At 38.4% G+C, this 24024-nt stretch overlaps 1 protein-coding gene across 1 annotated transcript in view; it reads right to left on the bottom strand.

Annotated features, from left to right (window-relative positions):
- Nucleotides 1-24024, bottom strand: part of LOC140651420 (excitatory amino acid transporter 1-like) — a 48792-nt gene that overhangs the window by 5758 nt on the left and 19010 nt on the right. The gene's annotated exons all lie outside the window — the stretch shown is intronic.

Here is a 24024-nt window from a genome sequence, read left to right as displayed (position 1 = left end):
ATAGTAGTAGTCCTGCTCAGTACAAGAGGAACTGCAGATTCAGAGCCCTTGTGCGGGCACTTGGCTGAGGAGCCACTGGCACAAGGCTACCATCTGTGGGTATATGACTGAATGCCTCTAAGTCAGAATCCTGCCGAGATGTAGCGATATGGTGTTGCAAATATATAAAATGATGAACCAGTTCTGGATGAGTGTGTAGAACAAACTGTGCATTCTGTTCCTCATACATATGGACTACTGGAAATAAAAAAGAGAGGATTTCTATGATCATGATGAATTATTTCCTTATTCAACATATTAGAACTGAATTGATGGCACTTCCTTGCTAATGTAGATTTTCATATAGATTTCCTTTAGAGGTTTTGGACTCAGTCTTTAAAAACAAACAATATAAACAGAGCATCTTTTTGTTGCTAATTATTTTCCTGTTTTTTTTTACGGTCTCTTCATTAGGAAATTGCAGTTGCTTATTAAGGACTCCTATGGTGGAACAGCAATAACGGCGACTGACTCAGGAGTGTTGCCCTAATTTTGTTTCTTTAAGGTTGTCTTTCACTCTCCTAATGAAGCAGTCTTAAATGGGCTACTCCCGACCCCCTACATCCACTAACCACTGTGTGATGAGTAAACTCTCAGTGTGAGACCATGAGAACAATCCCTTTTGTGTATGTTGATGAGGATTTGTGGAAATGAATAACACTGTGCAAGGTCATGGTAAAATATGCTGACACAAAAATTGTAAGGAAAAGCAATAGTTAGTGGCAGTATTGCCCGAGTTTAATTAACATGATTAAGCTCTAGAGCTTTATTGTGATAGTAGCTGAGCATGTCCTGAGTGGTGCTGAGCATTCCCAGAAAACAAAAGTTAAATAATATTTAAAGCTTTGACAATTGAGCCCTTCACAAGATCAGGTCAAAATTTAGTCCAAACTCTATATTATTATTTTTAACAACAGTAGCAGAAAAATAATAAAATTGCAAAGAAAAAAGCTAAAAAACATTTTCAAAGAACTATACGCATTGGTGAAGTTAATTAATATTAAATCAATACAGCTAATGACTCCTGAAGCCACATAAAATACATGTCTGAAATATAGCTCTGTATGCCTTTTTGCATGAACTGATGGGACAAGCTGCCCCCTGTTGTGGTTTAACCCCATCGGGCAACTCAGCCCCACACAGCCACTCGCTCACTCCCCGCTGGTGGGATGAGGGAGAGAATCAGGAGAGTAAAAGTGAGAAAACTCGTGGGTTGAGATAAAGACAGTTTAATAGGACAGCAGAGGAAGATAAAATAACAACAACAACAACAACAATAATATTAATAATAGAATGTACAAAACAAGTGATGCACAATGCAATTGCTCACCACCCGCTGACTGATGCCCAGCCAGTCCCCAAGCAGCGATCGCTGCTCCCTGGCCAACTCCCCCCAGTTTCTATACTGAGCATGATGTCATATGGTATGGAATAGCCCTTTGGCCAGTTTGGCTGTGCCCCCTCCCAGCTTCTTGTGCACCTGGCAGAGCATGGGAAGCTGAGAAGTCCTTGACTAGTGTAAGCACTGCTTAGCAACAACTAACACATCAGTGTGTTATCAACATTATTCTCATCCTAAATCCAAAACACAGCACTACACCAGCTACTGGGAAGAAAATTAACTCTATCCCAGCTGAAACCAGGACACCCCCAAATCTCAGTTCAACTTATCCTTATTTGAATATGGAAATTTAAATAATGAAATTAGATATTTTATTAATTTTTCCAGGTCCATTAAGAACACCGGGCAAATATCTCACAGGAAAATTAGCAGTTGTATTTGATTCGACATTATGTGATCATGATTAAGCCAAGCTCACTAATGAAACCCATGACTGGGATACAATAATGCAATTCAATGAGCAAATGAAATGTCTAAGTGTGGCTCCTAAAGGACTAGACCTGCCCCACAGCTTTGTAGTCCTGCCCCATCCCTTGTCACTAGAAAACTATTAACTTTGGGATTTGTAGGGTTAGTTTTTCTGTCAGTTTGTCATTCTGAATCATCTCAGAATTGTGTCATGTGAACACCAGAACTTATACAAGGGAAGCAGAAGGAGACCATCTCTGGGGCCAGAAAACTAGCATTTTGGCAGCAGTTTGCTGTTACTTCAAGTTGTCTTTACTGTTAAACTGCATCCTTTGCTCTTTGGTGGCAATGCTACTAAAGCAATTTAAGCGTTCCTTACTTCCCCCTACTTATCTTTAAGCTGGCTCTGTTCTCACCAGGTAGATGAGCAAACACCATCCACCATTTGAAGAAAAGGAGAGAACAAAGGTGTGTGAAAGAACACCTGGGCTGAGGAGAGCTCTGGAGGGCCACGGCTACTCAAACCAGCACCGCCTTCAAAAAAAAACAGCATAAAAATATGCCCTTATGAAGATACACATGTGTTCCTGTTATACGTAAGAAAAAATCTCACTCCATGAGTGAATCAGAGAAATCACAGACTTTAACAGAAAGATGAGGCTTAACAACGTGTAGACGAGTCCACATAAGTACTTAAATAAAGTGATGTACCTTTCTTTGCAGATTCTCTACTACCACAGTGAGGGGAAAGGTTGTATATGGTGAAAAAAGACCTTTTCTGGAGGATGTTAACCTAACACTGCCACACATAGTTATTTCTGATATTCATAGAATGCTTGTTTTGAAATATACCTGAATGTGGATGCTGGATACCACTCAGTGATTCTGAAAGCTTTTGCACATGCAAAAGTGATGTAAATTGAACATTGTACTCTTTCTGTTGGTCCCATACTTCTTGTGGAAACAGTGTAAAAATATGCTAGCGAAGAGGTGTAATATGTGCTATCTTCAAATATATTTCCTCCATCCCTTTCTAACTCTTGTTAAGGGAAAATATTTTGTAACTGATAATGTCTTTTCATCCTTCACCCTCTTAGCTGCAAACAAATACTCTTATGGCCACGGTTTATTCATTAGAAGGAAAATGTTTGTGAAACATGGTAAGATAATGTCAGAACATCACTGACTGGTATAAATGGTAGAGGCCCAAATAACCTATAGTGGCTTTACAGTGATTTTTACCTTTCAGTTAAACATGACTAATGAAAGACCATTTTGTTGTTATCCATCACTGATACTTCTCTTTCAGGGGAATAACTTCACTTTATGAAACTCTGCTTGGTTTCAGTGCCTCCAGATTAGTTATCTTATTAAAAATAGGACAGTAATCTATGCTGGAAAGTATTTCCTGGACCATCAAGTATAGCATTCTGATACAGCAGGCAAATATATTATACAGTCTTGGTTAGAAATTTATTGAAATTTATTGAGAAATTTATTGAGGTTCAAATCAGTTGCTATTTTTACCCTAACTGTTTTCATGGTAGGGTATTCCACAGCCTTGCTAACTTCTTACTTTGCTTGTTTCCATGCACAAATAACTTAATTGGTCAACAGCTCAATGTCTGGATGGAGATCAGTGGCAAGTGGTTTCCCTCAGGGGCCTGTGTTGGGTCCAGTACTGTTTAATGTCTTCATCAGTGACACAGACGGTGGGATCAAGTGCACCCTCTGCAAGTTGGCAGGCAACACCAAGCTGAGTGGTGAGGTTGACACGCCAGAGGGATGGGATGCCATCCAGAGGGACCTGGACAAACTTGAAAAGTGGGCCCATGTGAACTTCATGAGGTTCAACAAGGCCAAATGCAAGGTCCTGCACCTGGGTCAGGGCAACCCCTGGTATCAATACAGGCTGGGGGATGAAGGGATGGAGAGCAGCCCTGCCAAGAAGGACTTGGGGTACTGGTGGATGAAAAGCTGGACATGAGCCGGCAATGTGCAATTGCAGCCCAGAAAGCCAACCGTATCCTGGGCTGCATCAAAAGCAGCGTGGCCAGCAGGTCAAGGGAGGTGATTCTGCCCCTCTACTCTGCGCTGGTGAGACCCCACCTGGAGTACTGCGTCCAGCTCTGGAGCCCTCAGCACAGGAAGGACATGGAGCTGTTGGAGCAGGTCCAGAGGAGGGCCATGAAAATGATTGGAGGGATGGAACACCTCTCCTATGAGGACAGGCTGAGAGAGCTAGGGTTGTTCAGCCTGGAGAAGAGAAGGCTGCAGGGAGACCTTATAGCACACTTTCAAAACCTAAAGGGGGCTTATAAGAAAGATGGGGACAGAGTTTTTAGCAGGGCCTGCAGCAATAGGACAAGGGGTAATGGTTTTAAACTGAGAGAGGGTAGATTCAGACTAGATATAAGGACAAATTTTTTTACCATGAGGGTGGTGAGGCACTGGGACAGGTTGCCCAGAGAGGTGGCAGATGCCCCATCCCTGGAAACATTCCAGGTCAGGCTGGATGGGGCTCTGAGCAACCTGATCTGGTTGAAGATGTCCCTGCTCATTGCAGTGGGGTTGGACTAGATGACCTTTAAAGGTGCCTTCCAACCCAAACCATTCTATGATTCTATGATTCTTCCTTTACAATTCTTCTCTGTGTCAGGACAGTGTCAGTCAGTGAGGGCAGGGAAGAATTCCATAAACCTCTCCAGACTATGCTTGTTGTTGCTAAATGATTTATAGACACCAAAGTATTACACCTCTCAGTAAAATGAAATATATAAATATGCTGCACTTAGACGCTGCATTTATTGAGTGTCAGTGATATTTGCATTGCTACAGGAAACCTCTTGCAGGAATATGCTCTGCTGTTCTGAAAAGTATAGTTGATTTACTTTTTGGGTTTGCAATATAACAGAATATATTTGGAGAACCAGTAGGAAAGTACATTTCCTGAAACTCACATCTGCCTGAGAAGGACCCTGCTGTGGGGCTGTTTAGATACTCATTTAACTCTTCGCATTATTCCATCTTTTGCTCACAGTATTGGAATGTGCCAAACAATATGCTTTTTGAAGGGAAACTAGGGAGTAATTTATCTTCTTTATGTGTGCTAAGCAGAGCAGGAGGGAGAGGCAAGCAGGGATTCACAGCAAGCCATGGAGCAGTGATTAGTAACAGCTGACAGTCTCAAACCAAGACTCTCTTTCTTTGGTTACCTCATTGTAATAACAGAGTACAAAGGACTGACTGTCTTCAAGCCAAGAATCAGAGACCCAGGAACACAGAAAATAGCAGCTCACAATTTTTTTGGTAACAAAACACTGCTGCTACCTGCACAGCACAATTTTAAAAAGACATCCTTTTATGTCCAGACATATGGACTAAGCTTTCCTGGAAATGGGAATCTTCTGTTGGGCATAAAGCAGCTTATTTTCTGTATCAGGAGTGAAAAAATGAGCACATTTGCTTAAGGAAAAGCATAATGTAACATGGTAAATTATTTCAGTTTAATTAGGAAAAAAGTTAATTACGGTAACTGATAAGCCAAAGCGCATTAAGTTAGCTTGAATCCTACAGGACATGTTGTTACAAGACTGAAATAAATATGCTAGTAGTTGTAAGACTTCTACCCTATTCCCCAAGGATGAAAATATTAATTTTCACTTATTCTGAACATATTGCCAAAAATATCTACTTTAAACATGAAACGCACCACATCCTGGCAAGATACTACTGATAAAGATACCTTTGCCTTCTGGATGGTGTTAAGCAGATTACCTAGTGCTCCATAAAAATCCATAATGCAATTTCTTAAAATACATGTGGAAGCTTTTAATCTGCTAAAACTCTGGTCTGAGTTTTGGCAGACTGTGCCTCGAGTCCTTCACAGACATGTTTTTGTATGTGCAGCACTTATTAAACAACAACATTCCACAAATGTACAATGCTTCTGTTATCTGACTGGCTGTATACCATGTAATGAAGCTGTAAACTACTTACTATGCTAAATCACTCCTGATCTACTTTAGCCGCTACTGAAAGAATAATATGAAGTATTTGATAATACAGATGTGAGATTAGAGGTATCCATAAAGGAACAGTAGCTAGTAATGCAGTCTAATGTGAAAATGTATTTGCTTTCACATCTTCATTATGTAACAGATGTCTGAAGAGGCGCTTCTGTTGAATTGCTAGAAAAATGAACATAATTCTAGTCAGAGAGGTGCAAGATTTAAAGAACGGAAAATTAAGGTTTCCTGTCTAAGAAAAGATAGAGACATATCTCTATCTGTGTGCAAAATGACATGGGATTTGGGGTATGGGATTGTACTGATCTGTAACTTGTCACAGCTCTATGCTGGCGGCATCACCTTCTCACTCAAAATGTGATCCAGTATTGTTGGCCAGCCAGTTCTTGGCTTCTTCACTAAAACTTCCAATAATAGACTCTATTGCAGTGATAGTGTCTTTTATTTGGATGATTGTCCACTAGGATCTGACACTAGTTAAGTTCATTTTATAGAGTTCAGGCAGCAGCCATCATTTGGAAAGAAGCTTTGCCCAGTTGGATGTGACTCAACTAAGATTTGAACTAATGATAGTGTGTTATTAATGCACCTGGTAACAACCTGGCCTTTGGATTTCTGCTTGGAATTTTAATTTTAGCACAATTTTTAAAACCCTGAGGTCATCCTTCTTTGCTAATTCAGCAGTATTAAGGTAATTTGGATAATAACGGTGTGACATTGCCTTTAGATATGTTCAACAAGACTTGATTTTTTGAGTAATCTGAAGTTACTCTAGTAACTGCCCACTCACTAAAGAATCCTGCTTATTTTTTGTTGTTGCAGTAGCTGCTATCTATCCTTGTACCAGGTTTACTAATAACCAAAATTGCTCTGTCTTTTTTTTTTTTTTAGAAATCTTGTCAGTGCCACAATACTGATTGGTGCATCTGTGTCCAACTTAAAAGTGATAAATTTTCATTTTGCTTTCAAGCTAGCAGCTCATTCATCTGCTGTTGTTTTATCCATTGATCTTCCAGATAATTTATCTGAGCTGCTCATGGTGCTGTCGCTTTCCTTTTTGTCTGTGTTACACACACCCTGCTGGTGTTTACATGTTCTTGTAATCCTTTCAGTTTATTACATTCCTTCCCATGTACCAGGCATTTTTTCAGTTTGTACTATTTTGCAACAGTATGTATGCTTCCATGGGCTGTTCTTGATGGATTCATACTTTGCTCGCTGACTTTTCTCCTCTCACACTTCAAGTACTTTTCTCCTCTCACACTTTCAATTCTGACCAAGTTGTAGTGCTGTCTGCATTCACATCAAGCAACATAAATAACTTTGAATAGACCTCCATGCTGCTGTTGCTATGCTGCTCCCCATATTGATAGAAAATTACCTGCGTTGTCTATCCACGACAGTGAAGCCAGCGATGTTGACATAACATCATCTCAGTCTGGGAAAGTTTGTCCTGAAAGACATTACCCCCAATACTGTATTGACTTTGTTGCAGGATCTGGTATAGTGGGGCCTCAGTCCCTCTGATAGTTCAGGTACAAATAAGATGCACCACTACATAGTATTATCTATCCATGTCAAAAGGAAATGTATGGAACTCTTTCATGTCTCTACGTCATTATTTGCATTAGAAATTGCAGAACAGTCACTAATTTGACAAAACAGAGTACTTTTAGATTCTCATTTTTCAAAGAATCACATTCACTTGGGTTTGATAAGAAAAAATCTGCATATAAAGTTTTATATGGCATCAAAAAATGAATCTTGTATTAATAATCTAGAAACAATCTGAGACTTCCTTTATCAAGTATAGCAAAGTCTATTTAAAGAGTATGGGATCTGATGCAGACATAATTTGAAAAAATTTGTATAGACATTTTTAAATTTATGAACTAGCAGCCTTTTAAAACACCACTTATAATCTGTAAGTTAATATCTTAATAATAAATAAGAACACCCTAATGCATGAAATCATAAGCATTTTTCCATTTTTTTCAGGGACCATAGGAATAAATCATAATTTAATTACAACCTAAATCCCCCCTAAGAATTTAATGGATAACAATCAAATCAACTTTAGGGAAAAAATACTTCCTATTTGTGAATTTAAGGTCCTCTGGTAATATGCTGTATGAATACTAAGGAGTATTACTTTAGCTGCAATTAGTCTATTACATTTTAAATTGTCGTTAGAATTTGGTGTTGGTTTTTTTTTTTTTCACAATTCAGTAATGATGTTACGGCTTTTCTGAGAACTCATTACGAAAGTGTGGAATTGGAGTTTCATGTGAACAGCCTTTTGTTTTCCTTCTTTTCTCTCCTTTGTTTCAGTGACCTCTTGAACTTTGGGTCACTGATTCAGTTACAGCCTTGCAACATCAAAGCTGTACAGTTTTGCTTTGTCTTTCTCCACCTTACAGACTTGTAGGAGGCAATGGAAAGAAGTTAAGACTTCCTCTGGAATGCCTGACAGTAGCAATTGGTGTTTTTTAATAATATTATTCAGCTCTTTTCCAGGATGTTACAGTGCTAAGTATGGCTGAAAAACAGGTTTTGGCTTCCACAATTCAAGTGTTATACAGTTGCCATCTGGGCATCATCTGCTTGCAGGCAGGATTGAAAATATGAATTTGTATGAGAGGTCTGAGGCACCAAAGAAAATATCAGCTGATTTTAAACTAAACAGATGAAAGAGAAGAGGGTGTTTTTAGATCACTGTTGTTATTGGACTGTGATGTTCTGTAGAACAGAAAAAAAGTCTATTTACTTTTTAACAAACTATTAAACATCCTATCTTGAGTTTGAAAACTTTGTTTTCTCTATGGATGCGGGCCCTTTGCACAGTTTCATTAGCCTTGAGACAGATATTAGCCAGGCTTAGTAAGCTAATGTTCTCTAACTTTGTTTTCAGGGTTTGGGGAGTTAAGACATGCTGCAACTGGAAATACTGGACAAAGCTGATTTTCAGTGCAAGAATGTATTCATTAATGAAATAGCCATTCATTAGGTGAACTCTTGACCAAAACCTATTTTTTCTCTAGCTCTGAAAAGAAACAATATTCACTGGAGAATCTCTGATATTATCTAAGTATTCAGATCTATGTTAGAAGTGGGTGGTGAAACGTCAGAATAAAGTAAGTATTTAGCTTTGCATATGAGTAGAGAAAAAATAAGAGACCTGTTTATGGAGGAAAGAATCAGCATCAGTATATTAATTCTAGTGCAAATAGTGTACTTCTAGTACTATGCTGTACTTTTCTTTTTCTTATCTACCACCTGTAAGGAGCTGGTGGTATAGTTGTCTGAGGATTAAAAGGTGTAATTATGTGAAAAAATGTTAATTCTGTTTAAATATATAATTATTATGAACTGAAGTCTGATCCTGAAGATGTGCTTAGCTGAGGCATCTAAATAAATGTTTGTGTTAATGTATTTATTTAGTCCAAAAAACTCTTCACCACTTGTGGTACACTTGAAGCCCTTCAGACTCTTCAGTGAAGCAGAGAAGATGAATATTGCTTAAAGATTAATACCAGATCTGATAGATCTAACTACTCAGGAATTACAAGCCATGCTCTCCAAATACTGGAATACCCTAAACCCCAAGATTTTTTCAAATTAGTGCTCTTTGTTGTGTGACTCTTGAGTTTTCAGAATATAGTCAGGATCTATTTTTGAGCTTTTCTTCACAACCAGGGGGCCAGGAATTCAATTTGCTTTGATACTTGACTTCCAGAGATGATGGGTCTTTAAGAATAACATTAAGATCTGAAAGCTTCTGTTGGCATGAGAGTTGAGCACTCGACTGTTTTCTTTATTTGCATGTTTCTTACTCAGTATTAGAACTGAACTGCCATTCAGTTGTGTGAAACTGGAAAGAATTTTATCTTTTCACTTCCCACATGATATGGTCCCATAAATAATGAGACTTTTTTTTGCACAAGTCTTTTTGTATCCTAGTAGCTTTTACTTCTCTTTTTAGATCAACATTAGTATATCTGGTTTTGATAGACTCCTGCAGAGAAAAAGGTCCTTTCAAGATACTATCAACAGAAGGAATATATGGAACTTTTGTATCTGGTGAGCCAAGGAACCAAAATTCAACAGCTTGCCATCCCAGGTGCTTTTCTTGCTGTTTTGCTAGATATAACTGTCTTCACAATAGCAGGAACTGAAAGTTTGTGGTGTACTAAACTGCCCTGTTTTGCTAAGCGTACAAACCTCTGAGGAATCTGTGTTCATACTGATTGCACATGTCCCTCTTTCAGATGGCAATGCCATGCTGTACAATGATGAACTCTTGGCCAAGATCACAAATGTTAAATATACAAACTTTGTTGATCTGAGAAACACTGAGACAGGCAACTCAACCTTGAGAAAAAGGAGGGGCCTGTAGGAATTTATTTTTCCCCATTTCTGGAATTCAGATGGCACTTGCTATCTTCCAGAGACACATAGATGGGATTTTCACTTAAATTGAATTAACTTTACTGTGGTATGTATCAGTGGCATCATTCAGTCAAACCTGGAAAGATCAAGTGCTAGAGAGATTCAAAGGAAAAAGGCCTTGTATAAATGGGGAAAAGTGTCATCAGGGTGGCCCAAGTAAAATATCTGAGGCAGTGCATAGAAGTGGCAGAGTATGCCTAGACCTAGCCAAAACTGATGCTTTCTAGAATAAGCCATCACCACAAAACCCAGTCATTTTTGGGACTGGTTGTATGTCACAAGAGTTTTGCATCAAACTTCAGCAGTATAACAGCTGCTGGACTCACTTGTGTGAAGAAAACCAGATCAGAGTGTGTGAGCCTGAAAAAGTTCACATTGAGAGACTTTCCACCCAATTAAAAAAGGCTCACAATTCTTTAAGTAGATTCTAGGTTTCAGCAAACATTTTGCTGTGTTCACGTCTGCCTCAGGCACTCATCTGGAGACAACATTGCAACAAAGAAATAAGGAAAAGGTATTTTACTCTGTGCCAGCCATACCTCTGCAAAAAGTTATCAACTATGAAAAGGAGCTATGACACAACTGTAAAGCAATTCCTAGCAACCAGGCAAGCTCTTAAATATTTGCCGTGATATCTTTGGACAGACTCTTCATGCTGTATACAGCAGCATTGTTTATATTTTATTGCCTTTGTTTCTCAAGGTCTGAACTGGAGGATATAGAATATATTCAGAAACAGCCTGGAAGAGAAAGTAAAGAAAAAATATGCGCTAACAGGAGTGTCTGGATGAAAGGAATTGTAGCTGATGCAGGATCTGCTTTGTGACTCTCTAACATGCAGCTCAAATCCCAGATGTTGCTGATCTTAGTTATATCTGTAGTCTCAACAAATCATTAGAGATTTCTGTCCTGAGTTTCTCTGTTTTCTCCTTCTTATCCTCTATCACCAGTGAGAGCTGTGTCATGCATCTGGATACCAGGATGAACAATTAGCTGAGCAGCCTTCCTCCTCTTCCAGACAATCCAACATCTTACTTACTGGAACCCGGACCCAAAGCTTGAGTCCTGTAGCTCTTGTGCTGCACAGTGACTTTCCTCATTCTCCATTGCTCAGAACTTGGGGCATCCAGCAGTTCTATCAAGAGACAATTATTCAGTATCTGTACCTCCAGTAATGATGATAATGATGGATCTGCCTTATAGTACTTTATAATCCAAATACATGGCTGAAGGACAGGATGTAGCAGATCCAGCAATTAATTTTGAGAATTAAATGGAAATAATATATTATAAGTCAACAACTGCCCATTATCAAAACATGGAAAAAAAATCAGAGGTGAAAACAAGGGTAGAGGACCTAATGATAGCATTACAGTCTTCTGTTTCTGAAAGATGACAACCTTCTGTGTGTGGTTTGGTCTGCAGTTGGTCCTTCTGCAATGATCTGTGCAGCTGATGCATTGATTCAGAAGTACTTTGTGTCTGTCAGATTTTACAGCATTGATGAAAGGATGATACGTGTTACTTCCACTGGTGTGCAAGTACTCCCAGTAATGTTCCTGGTGTCCCCAAAATGCAGCCTCACGAACTTTCTTGATTAGATTCATCTGGTCTTTATGAGCAGTTATAGCAAAGACACACTGACAGGGAAGCAAATGTGATGGAGTTGTGCTACATTCACATGTAGAAAATGGGGATGCAGATCATGGCGTTCAGGCTAGAGGTAAGCAGGTGAAAGAAGTAGGAAAGTGACGGCTGTTAAAACCTGAACAAAGCATCTGTGTGCCTAACTATCTGGGTGTAACTCTTCTCTCCACCAGTTTCAGGCTGTTTTTTGTCATACTTTGATATGGCTCTTACACTGTTGTTATTTGTCAACTTCCTGAGAGTTGCATAATTAAGAGCTGCTGATATTGTTGTGCATGGTTCTTTCCTCCTTTCTTGACACATGGTTTGTCTTAACTCTTTTATTTTTAAGTCTAATTTCATGTCAATGGCGTGAATTTACATCTGTTGAAGGTGAGAAGATTCTCAGATCCTGGAAGAGTTTTTCCTTGGTTTTGAATTGGCTCTCAAAAGACCTATGTGTGTCAGAAAGCTGAAACTGTCGATGGTAGTCATTGCCTTAGAGCAACTGGTAGGTGAAATCTTAACAGGTGAAAACAGAGAGACCCCTTCAATCTGATACGGAATTCTATGGATTGCAACAATAACATAAAGCTATGGGGAATTAGTTAGTCCGATGGTCGGCCAACCCATTTCTTTGTCTTCAGCTCTACCTGACAACAGATTCTTACTGAAAGACTGTGAGAAACAGAAGAAGATAGCGCTCACTGCCCTTGCTTGCCCTCCCTGCATCTAGCCACCAGTGGGGACTAGGGCCTTCCTAAATTGTTAGTTCCCCAAATTAGTAGTCAATGATGGCTGTATCTGTGAACTCTCTAGTTTCATTTTGAAAATATTAAATTCTGGCTTGTGGCACTGTACAACACAATTTAATTGTGTGCTGTGTGAAAAAGTACTTCCTTTTCTTTCTTATAAATGCACTCCCTAGTTATTTCATTGGACACTCCCTATTTCATTTATTATGAAAAATAATTATGAAGTACAATAATAAACTATTACTCCATCTACAAATTATTACTCCTCTACAAATGATTCATTATTTCTCTGGACTTTTATGGTGATCTTCCACAGTTGTATCTTTCTCAAGCCAAAAAGTTGTAGTCTGTTTAATCCCTCCTTGCATTTCACTAGAACTCCATTCCACTAATAAGCCCTGTTACCTTCTCCAGACTGCTCACAGTGAGTCTGAGAACTCTTGCCTGTGTACTAACAGCCAACTGAGAGCTTGTGATTACATGTAGTATAGGTGTAGCATGTTCCCCATTCCCAGGTGTATTACTTTGCACTTGGCACCATTCTAGTTCATGTCATGTTATCACAGAGTCATTCATTATTGAAAACATCGTTCTTTACAGTTTCAGCCTTCAGTATCCTGAATAAAATGCTTGCTCTCAGTGTCATAATTCCCAAAATGCTGAGGAGACTTGGTTTTGCATTTTGGACATTTTGCTGTATAAAATACAAACCCAAGTCTTTTCAATTTACAATATAATGTAGCTAATTTTACATTTAGCTACATTTTTGTATGTAAACATTTAGCTAATTTTCAGGTTTTTAATTTTCAGGTGTGTTGTTTTTCTGTAACCAATTCATATTTGTTTGTATTAAACTCAAAAAACTGTTTTGAGTTATCCCTAAGATATTTTTAGTCCTTCTACCTTTGATTGAAATATAAATGTTAATAAAGAGACAGTGTGGATTTACAATGGTCCATCAGTGCTCAGGGAAGATGCTTTAACTCTTAACATGTCCTTCCAAATAGTTTTTGCTTTTTGTTTTGCCAGTCACTTGCCTGTCAGCAAGCAAAGTCTTGATGTTATGCATTTGAACTAAGATAAAAAATCAAAACTAAAGCTTCGTGGATGTGAGATTGTTACCTATTATAAACTCAGTTGGAATCCCATGCAGAATGCAAACTGAATAAAAGTGTGTAACAACCTGTTACTGAACACTTTGTGAAGCAACTAAAAGTAGTGGTCCACTAAGAAAAGCTGTATTTTGCAATGAAATTTAAATCAGCCTTTAATAAAGGGCTTCTAGCAAACTTGAATGATTTTAGAGGGTTTTTTTATTTTGGTGTCTTTAATTATTGAAGGCGTTGTTCTTGAACAGCCTTGCTGTTTGTGCATTATTGCCTGTGGAGACGAAGACTTCAAAAACTACACTACTGCGTACTTTGTACTTTTGGATGCTGTATATCTTGCTTAGGTTATCTTTTTTAAGGTATAATCAAATTTTATAGAATCATAGAATCATAGAATAGTCCAACCCCACTGCAATGAGCAGGGACATCTTCAACTAGATCAGGTTGCTCAGAGCCCCATCCAGCCTGACCTGGAATGTTTCCAGGGATGGGGCATCTGCCACCTCTCTGGGCAACCTGTTCCAGTGTTTCACCACCCTCATGGTAAAAAATTTCTTCCTTATATCTAGTCTAAATCTACCCTCTTTTAGTTTAAAACCATTACCCCTTGTCCTATTGCTACAGGCCCTGCTAAAAACGCTGTCCCCATCTTTCTTATAAGCCCCCTTTAAGTACTGAAAGGCTGCAGTAAGGTCTCTCCGGAGCCTTCTCTTCTCCAGGCTGAACAACCCCAACTCTCTCAGCCTGTCCTCATAGGAGAGGTGTTCCAGCCCTCCAATCATTTTCATGGCCCTCCTCTGGACCTGCTCCAACAGGTCCATGTCTTTCCTGTGCTGAGGGCTCCAGAGCTGGACGCAGCACTCCAGGTGGGGTCTCAGCAGAGCAGAGTAGAGGGGCAGAATCACCTCCCTCGACCTGCTGGCCACGCTGCTTTTGATGCAGCCCAGGATACAGTAGGCTTTCTGGGCTGCGAGTGCACATTGCCAGCTCATGTCCAGTTTTTCATCCACCAGTACCCCAAGTCCTTCTTGGCAGGGCTGCTCTCCATCCCTTCATCCCCCAGCCTGTATTGATACTGGGGGTTGTCTTGATTCAGGTGCAGGACCTTGCACTTGGCTTTGTTGAACCTCATGAAGTTCACATGGGCCCACTTTTCAGGTTTGTGCAGGTCCCTCTGGATGGCATCCCATCCCTCTGGCATGTCAACCTCACCACTCAGCTTGGTGTTGTCTGCCAACTTGCAGAGGGTGCACTCGATCCCACCGTCTGTGTCACTGATGAAGACATTAAACAGTACTGGACCCAACATGGGCCCCTGAGGGAAACCACTTGCCACTGATCTCCATCTGGACATTGAGCTGTTGACCACTACCCTCTGGATGTGACCATCTAACCAATTCGTCATCCACTGAACAGTCCACCCATCAAATCCATCTCTCTCCAATTTATTGAGAAGGATGTTGTGGGGGACCACATCAAAGGGCTCACAGCAGTCCAGATAGATGACAACCATAGCTCTTCCCTTGTCCACTGATGTAGTCACTCCATCACAGAAGGCCAGTACGTTGGTTGGGCAGGACTTGCCCTTGGTGAAGCCAAGGGCAATTTTATACAGTGTCATTATGTGCAGGAATTTAATCTCTGCTCTTACTGCATTTTAATTTTTCATGGATCTGTGTTCACTTAGAATTGTTCTCTCAGGCTCTTGTGAAAATAGATTGCTGTGTATTTCACATTGCAAAATTGTTTCAGAAATTGTTCAGAAGTGAGTTACATTTTCATTTTATGATCCTTCCTGTAGCTTTTTACTTTTAGTGTTTGCATAGATTAAGATATACAGCACTTTCTGAGTAAGAGGTTCCACCCAAAGCTGTATTTATTGTACAAATATGTATAACATTTCATTATGATTTTCTAACATGCCTTGCACAATGCTTTCTGACTTCCAGCTGGGTATAGTTTGTTTCCTCCTGGAGCACTTCCTGTGCAAAAACTTGTTCAGGAAACATATTCAGGAAATCATAGTCAAATTGATTGCCAACACACACTGAATCTGCACACAGTTCGTTTTGTATTTCGACTTGAAAATCAATGTTTCTAGGTGCTGAATAGTTTCCACCTACCTTTTTTTTGAATTGATTTTCCAAAATGTAGCCGCGTGCTACTTAAACTCATTTTTTTAACTTTTAAAAGCTTTTGTCCAAAATACTTCAGAATTACATCACATAATTATTAAACTTATCCTGCCCACATCCCCTTAAAGACTGTGGAGGGGAACAGTATAAGAAGGTTCCAATTTTTTCATCTTTGAGTGCATGTCTAAATAATGATTATTGGAAGCTATATGCCAGACTTGATAGACATTTGTTTTATACAGTAATACAGGTACTGAAGAGCAGGTGTTTAAAGTAATTATGTGTATAAAGTTTCATATGTGTATATTTTTAGCTGCTATTGGCCCGAATCTAACATACAGATGCTAGCTTGAGATGAAAGTTTTACAGAACATGGATTGACACTAGTAATATTTCTTCAGTTGTTTCTTTATCCCTACAGGAAATCCATTTACAAGATGACTGGATCTTCACAAACTTAGTAACTTGCATGCCCACATTTTAAGCCAGTCTTGGTTTTGGAGATACACAAATCAAAGCATAAGTTTTCCTTTATTTGTGGAAAAAAGTATTTGGATGTTGAAATTAAATAGCACTGTTCTCCAGTTATGCAAATTGCATATGTAAATACCTATATGAATGCATAAACTGCTGGGTGCATGAAATGTACAAGTGCATAAAATTAAATCTGCCATGTAATTCAGCTTTTACAATGTTGACGTGCTTATATAGTATTGCGTTGGGGAGAAAGAGGGAAGAGTTGCCTGAAAAAAAGGGTAAGTTACTTTTTTAATAACATTTTATGTATTAAAAGAAAGGCATAAGAAAAAACCAACACACTCCTAGGATGTTAATGGATTGGTTACTCATAACAGGCTTACTATGGTAGGAGATATCTACAGGGTTCCAATACAAATATACAGGCAGCTCAAATACACTTGCAATCCAAAAGATGCTTCACTTGTAGAGAATCTGTCAGTTCTTTTGCCTATGACTACAGTCAAGTGAGATCAGTATAAAACTTTTCATTGATTTGATAGGTTTTGATTACTTTGACTTCTAAAATAATTTATTTAGGACACATAAAAATCAGAGAATTTTGGGAAAATCAGAAAATTTCCAAGTTTTAGTATTTGGAAAATGGGTTCATTGCTCTGTTGACCAGCTAAATTGAGCAAGCACTGCCTAATTTTTTCTCATTTTTCATGTATGAACTATATGAATGGAATCAGGAATGGTATATTTCTTAAACTGAAACACAGAAGAGTAAGACTGACTTTTGTTAATATTTTTGGCTTCCAGCTTTACTGTGAGTACCCAAGATGTTGCGCAGACACTGGTTATAGGTCTGTTCTGCCAGAATAAATTAAAGGGAATGACTGCTAGGCCCCTCCTTTTTCTTTCTGGGAGAAGGATAATGCTGGCTCCACAACATTTGTTCCCCTCTCTGGAATCCTGCTGAATGAGAAAGTTTCCATCTGTTGAAATTACCATAAACATTTGTGGCTGATATGAGACAGCACCTGGGACCTTGTAAGTGATAGCCTTTTTTCCACAATAGACTTCTCAGCGAGCAGGCAAGAGAACAGTGGAACTGCATAGAGACTTCATGCAGTGTGGCTCCTGCTTCCACAAGGCTAGACACAGGACGGACTCCCAGCCTCTTTTTTGAAGAGGTGATGCACAGGTCTCTTTATGAGACCTTCTTATTGTGTGCCCTGATGGGAGGGGTTAGGATCAGCAAATTCAAAATTCTGGCCCTTTATGTTTACTGCTATTAATTTAATATGTTAATAAAGGACATTACAATTGCCAAAATGAAAAATGTTAATAATGTACTACAGGAAAGGTGTTTTGATAAGATTTAATAGCATTTGCATCCAGTTACACTTGATGGGTCATTTACTGCCTCATTCCAAATATTGGAAAGGCAAATATAAAACTTAATTTCTTAAATTTAATAACACAAGACTATAGTATGTTCTAGAATTATGTCTTTACAGAAGACCGGTTACAGCTGCTATCTGGATGTGGGAGGCTGTGCCATTGTATCACAGTTCCCTGTCATACAACATAGTTTAGGTCCATCCCACCATATGTTAACTTCAGGAGAATTTTTTTTTTAACTTCGTGGCTAACACATTCCTGTTAAACAGTTGTATCTAGTAAAAAAATATGGTCCATTTATGCATATCTGATTATTGGTGATATCATCATAGCTATCTGCAAGCAATCACTAGGTAACTTTGGGTGTAGTATTTCTACAGCAACGATCTCAGTGATGGCCCCGTATACCATTCTTGCTGTAATTATTTGCTTAAGTTTATTTCCATCTCTACAGTGATATAACTAAAATAGCTATATACTTTGTGTCTGCTGAGCTGTGACAACTTAATCCACATGTCTCTGTTAAAATTCCCATCATATATAGTCATCTTCTTTCCTGCCTAGTAGCTACAAAAAAACTTCACCAGCACTACATCTGAAAGGAGAAAGAAAGCAGAGATACAAAAGGGAAACATGATTTGCCTAAGGTTATACAACATGTCACAGCATTAATTTTCCACATTTCACATCCATAGGTTGCTTTGGGCAAAATTTGGCTTTTCAGCAGTTGAATCTATTCATATCCAGAAGCTGCATTTTTCCTGACTTACGTAAGGGAGTGGCTTGGAGGCTATTTCAAGTTCACTTGTTTCTTTGAATATTACCCTTGTTTCATTATAGGTAATTTCAAGCAACTGCATCTGCAACTTGGCTGCTAATTGTGATCTCTACTTCTGTTTTGTTTTATTACTTGAGTCACTTCGTGTGCCTTTGTTTTTATCTCAGTGAGGAGATAGACGATGTTCCTTACTACTTGTTTTTAACATTGTCACCATTCATTGCACTCCTTTGATAGCTGAAATAAAAAGCATCATACGTACATCCGAGGTTAGTTAAGAGGCATTCATGCATGGAAATTTCAGCTTTCTGCACTTTGTCAACACTTTCTATAGTTTTTGTAGTGGTAAATACTATGAACATGTTGAAAAAGTCTGGGGACAAAACTTGTGTCTCTGAGTATGCCCAATGGAAAGTCACTTGTGTCTCCTGGAGTTGTCAGTGTTGTAGTCAGTCATTGAAAGGCTGCATCAGAGGCAGGGAGGTTTCTGTATCTTCCAGAATCCATGAAAGACAGTCATGTCATTATTCAAATTAGAAAGGGGAGTGAATATAAACAAACACATACTACAAACTACATACTAAGATGTTTTTCTTCTTTGACGTAAACCTTCCATACTCAGTTTTCTAAACTGTTTTACTATACAGCCGCCTTCTGTGTAAGAAGATTCACAGTCTTTTTCTTTGTGTTTGTACTGAATCTTGCACACAAAATCCTGGTCTGTGATTAAGATTAATTTGTACCATTTCAGTGTTACTCCCACTAACAGTTTGGACAAGCATTATCATCTAATGCACAGTGCATTGTACTGGTATTCATGATTGAGACCTTTGCTTAATTCTATTATTGCTGACCTGCTGTATAATCTTTGGCAAGCCAGTGGACCTTGCTGTTTCACTGTTTCTACGTTCCCTTTCTCTTTCCCTAGCTTGACTTATGTTAGTAAATAAACTATTTTCTTACTGTTTCTGCAATGTGCAGCAAAAATTAGTCTCAGATCTTGACTGGGCTTTTTATGTTTTGCTCTACTTCACCAGACAAAGATATTTGAAAGAAATGCACAGAATTTAATCCCATTTTACTTGCATTTAAAAGTAGTGGTCCCTGTACAGCTAAATTCCAAGCTTCCAAAATTTTTGGGAAGGAGAACGAGCCCGTCTATTAAACTGAGCTATGACCAGAATTGTGCAAAATATTTGCAAATAACCCTTATAAAATTTCTCTAGCTTTAATATTTGTCACAAATGTTATCCTCTAGCTACTCTTTTTAGAAAGCTGGTCATGAATCATATTTGTGAATGTGATTTCAGGAAATATATAGTTTGGTTAAGAACAGGTACCTCGTTCTGATGCCCTTATATTCAGTGAATAACTGAAACATGCAGATAAAACTTGTGGGCCGGCTTTAAGGGCTGGAATTTCAACTTCATTATGAACCTGCCATAACAGCTCAAAAAAAGTTAGTGCATAGTGCTCATAATGCTGCTGCAAATCTTGCAGTCTTTGCCTTTTTCATGATGAGTTGAATTGTTATAATATGTGTATATATTTATTTTATATACTTTTTAGGGACAATGCATATTTTAAAATAATTATGTAAAGCAATTTGTTTATGTCAAATGCTTCAATTTGTAATGAAATATGAAGGTATAAGATATTTTGAACTCCTATAACTGCAGCAAATTCAAAATGGAAATGTAGCAAAATTGTCAGCCCTATGTTTGTATAAGAATTCAGGCCAGATTTGGCCATTAAATAATCCAAATGGGAATTTCATCTAGTTCTTTGGTTATTTATGCTCCCTCCCATATACTGTGCTTTAATTTTGCCTTTGACTTTGTAAGAGATACTGATTGGGATTGCTGACTTAGGAGTTCTCCCATTTGAAAGACTGTAGAGAATAAAGACCAGTGTAGAGTATGCAGCTGGATTTGTGTCTAAACCACAAAAGATGAATACAGATATTCATATAATCATATTATCCTATAAATGGTAAAAGATGGTGAAAGGTATGCAAATAATCTCTATTTTCTCCCAAGCAGATAGAATCATAGAATCGTATAGGTTGGGAAAGACCCTTAAGATCATCGAGTCCAACCGTTAACCGAGCACTGCCAAATCCACCACTGAACCATGTCCCTAAGCACCACATCTACACGTCTTGTAAATACCTCCAGGGATGGTGACTCCACCACTTCCCTGGGAAGCCTGTTCCAGTGCTTGACAACCCTTTTGGTGAAGAAATTCTTCCTAATATCTAATCTAAACCTCTCCTGGAGCAACTTGAGGCCATTTCCTCTTGTCCTATGGCTTGTTACCTGGGAGAAGAGACCGACACCCACCTCTCTACAACCTCCTTTCAGGTAGTTGTAGAGAGCCATAAGGTCTCCCCTCAGCCTCCTTTTCTCCAGGCTAAACAACCCCAGCTCCCTCAGCCGCTCCTCATCAGACTTGTGCTCCAGACCCTTCACCAGCTTCGTTGCCCTTCTCTGGACACGCTCCAGCCCCTCAATGTCTCTCTTGTAGTGAGGGGCCCAAAACTGAACACAGTATTCGAGGTGCGGCCTCACCAGTGCCAAGTACAGGGGGAAATGTTAGATGTTAGTAATGCCTGGTAACATACACATCAGAAGGTAGAATCTCATGGACAAAAATGCATACCTGCTTGAGCCACGTGCAATAATGGTAAGTCATAAGGCAAATGTGAGTAAAAACCTCAAAATGTGATTCTGCATTGTTTCTTTCATGAAAGTACCAAAACAGGCTACAAAGAAATGTGACTGGGTTGACTTCAACTTTTATAGTTTATTTTCCCAAGAGTGTGAATAACAGTCAGAACTGTTTACCTGTATAGCAGAAGTCTTCAGTTTCTCCACTTACGTTAACAGCCCATAGCTTCTATAATTATTACTTTGTTTTTATTGTTCTAATTTATTTGACGTTCACAAAATTTGCAAAGGAATGTAATCATCCCTAGCCTATTTCTAATACCTCTGAGACCATATGTTCTGATGTTGTCATAACCAGTTATATCGAGCACACTTACATAAATACAAATGGAATCCCAGAACATCATATCTGGGAAACACTGTCATGCCTGCGAACAGCAAAAATACTTATTCAGATCATTTACAGTTGGAAGAAGCAATCATATTATCAGTGTGCAAGACCCTGGAGGAATCTTTTTGAGGTTAGTTAAGAGGCATCAGCTTTGCTTTGCCGAACAAAATACAGTAGATAAGAGATTTGGCTCATGGATGTCAAGAGTGGTCTTGAGATTGACTTGAGAAGCATAAAACTTTTATCCAATGAATTATCCTATAATGTGTAAAAAAAAGAAACCAATAGTGTCTATAAAATTGCACAGTAGTACACCTGTAAAGGTTATGGTTCATTATTATTTAGATATTCAATAATACCTGTATATTTACTTTGAGTATAAGAATTCTGCAGCAAATACATAAGAGCATCTTCATTTTAAAAAACAATTAGTACGCTAAATGAGTTATTGTTCAGTGTAGAAAAGAGTTTTTCCACAGTTTTTAGCAATAAACTGGGAAACATCTTTTAATCCCATGAAAAAAGACGTAGTCCTGTTGTATTTAATGATTTTTTAAAAAGAATGAAATCTGTCATTTGTGAATTGCACTGAGTTTTCTCTGATTGCTCCCTGCCTGATGAAAGAAGTTTAAAATGTTGTTATTCACTTTGAAAACTACCTTCTCTACTTCAAAGGGAAACTCTTAAGAATAATCCACTTAATATTGCAAGGCACTTCTATGATAATAAGACAAATCTTACAGATAGATAAGATTTCTCTTTGCCAAAAGCCTTTATATAATAAAGGAAATTATTGCTATGAAATAGGGGCATAAAAAAGGATAAAGGACTCCAAATAATTTAAAAGGAAAAAAAAAAAAAACTATAAAAAAGAAGGGTACTGTTTGAATCCAGAGATGGAAGATTCTTTTCAGAATAGAATTAGTGGGAGACTCATTGTTCTGCTATTTCACAAAATCTCTGGTGAGACCTGGTATTACACCAAATTAACTTGTTTTATCACAAGGCCAGGTCTTTGTGACACTTGTCAACCTCTGAGGTGGATTTGCTGATCTTTACCTCAAGAAAGTGTTTCTACTTAGAATTTTGAAAGTGAATTCAAATCCTTGTATAGGATGATCTACCTAATTTCCTGCTTTACCTTGAGCTCTCTCAGAGAACCAACATGGATGCAGGGTTACAAGGAATCGAGCAGGTAATTTCTCCTGCAGTAACTCATCCTACAAAATGGAGCAGCAGTGCCAGTCTCAGCTGACACTGAAGAAGGGTAATTGTCTCTCCTTTTCTACTTTTAATGGTTCTTCTATCAGTATCCAGCCAACCTGGGGAGTTCTGCAGGTGAAAGGGACAAGAAGACAGCAAGGAGATATGACATGTAATGGAATTATACATTAGTTGGGAATAAAACCTGTCATTGTTTCTCCTACAAGATTTATAAATTTCTCTTTAGTTTCAGTGTGCATTAAACTTTCAGTATCCATATAATATGTGTGTATAGAAACAAGCTTTACTTTCTCCTTGGAATATGTGGAGGCAAATGATTTTGTAACTGTGAATACCCTAGTTTTCTGCTGTGGTATTAACAGCTTATATACATACATAATATCTTTGCTATCTGTGAAGATGGGGTCTATGCTCATTTGCATTTGTAAGAGGAGATCTTAAAATTAAACTATTTGAAAACCAATGAAATAGAGAACAGGTTATAGTCTCTGGATCCTCTGACAATTAAGGTAGTGTATTAGGTGTTTAGATCCTAGGACTGCACAGTGGGTGGTTTTGCTCAAGTTCTCCAAGGTGTACCACTGATGTGCTGATAGCCCAAAGTCCATGCTTTCTTTTCTTTAGACAATTAATAGAGTAAATACATCACAGGTACCTCCTGAACATTCATAAAAAATCTCTTCCATGAAACTTAGGTGGAATGACAAGGCATACATCATCGTAAGAAATGTATTATTATATCTCTAGCTCAAGGAACTACTTAGTAAAGAGCGCTTGAAGCTTAATAGAGTGACCAAAAGCTTAATAGAGCTGACCAGAAGACAGGAAACCAGAAACGGTGCAATGAAGTTTCTTCCGAACTATCCAATCTATCCCACCGATCACCTATTTTTTCTAATCTGTTGCTAAGAGATTAGGAGGTAGACAGATGTTTTATGCATCTAGGCTTACAGGCATGGGTTATTGCCCACGATCAATAGTTTAAACTTTCTTGGGTCTTGGAACTATTTTTCTGAGATACATTATCTTTGATAACAGTAGGACATTGTGGAGGAAATATCTGTTCAGAAAGTAAGAGAAGAAAGTGGAGTACAGAGTCAGCATCATAGCAGCTACGTATAGTAACATGTAAGTTAGATTGTCTT

The sequence above is a fragment of the Ciconia boyciana genome, chromosome 4 (assembly GCF_034638445.1).
Source record: "Ciconia boyciana chromosome 4, ASM3463844v1, whole genome shotgun sequence".
NCBI classification, from domain to species: Eukaryota; Metazoa; Chordata; class Aves; order Ciconiiformes; family Ciconiidae; genus Ciconia; species Ciconia boyciana.
This window is presented reverse-complemented; position numbering and strand designations above follow the sequence as displayed.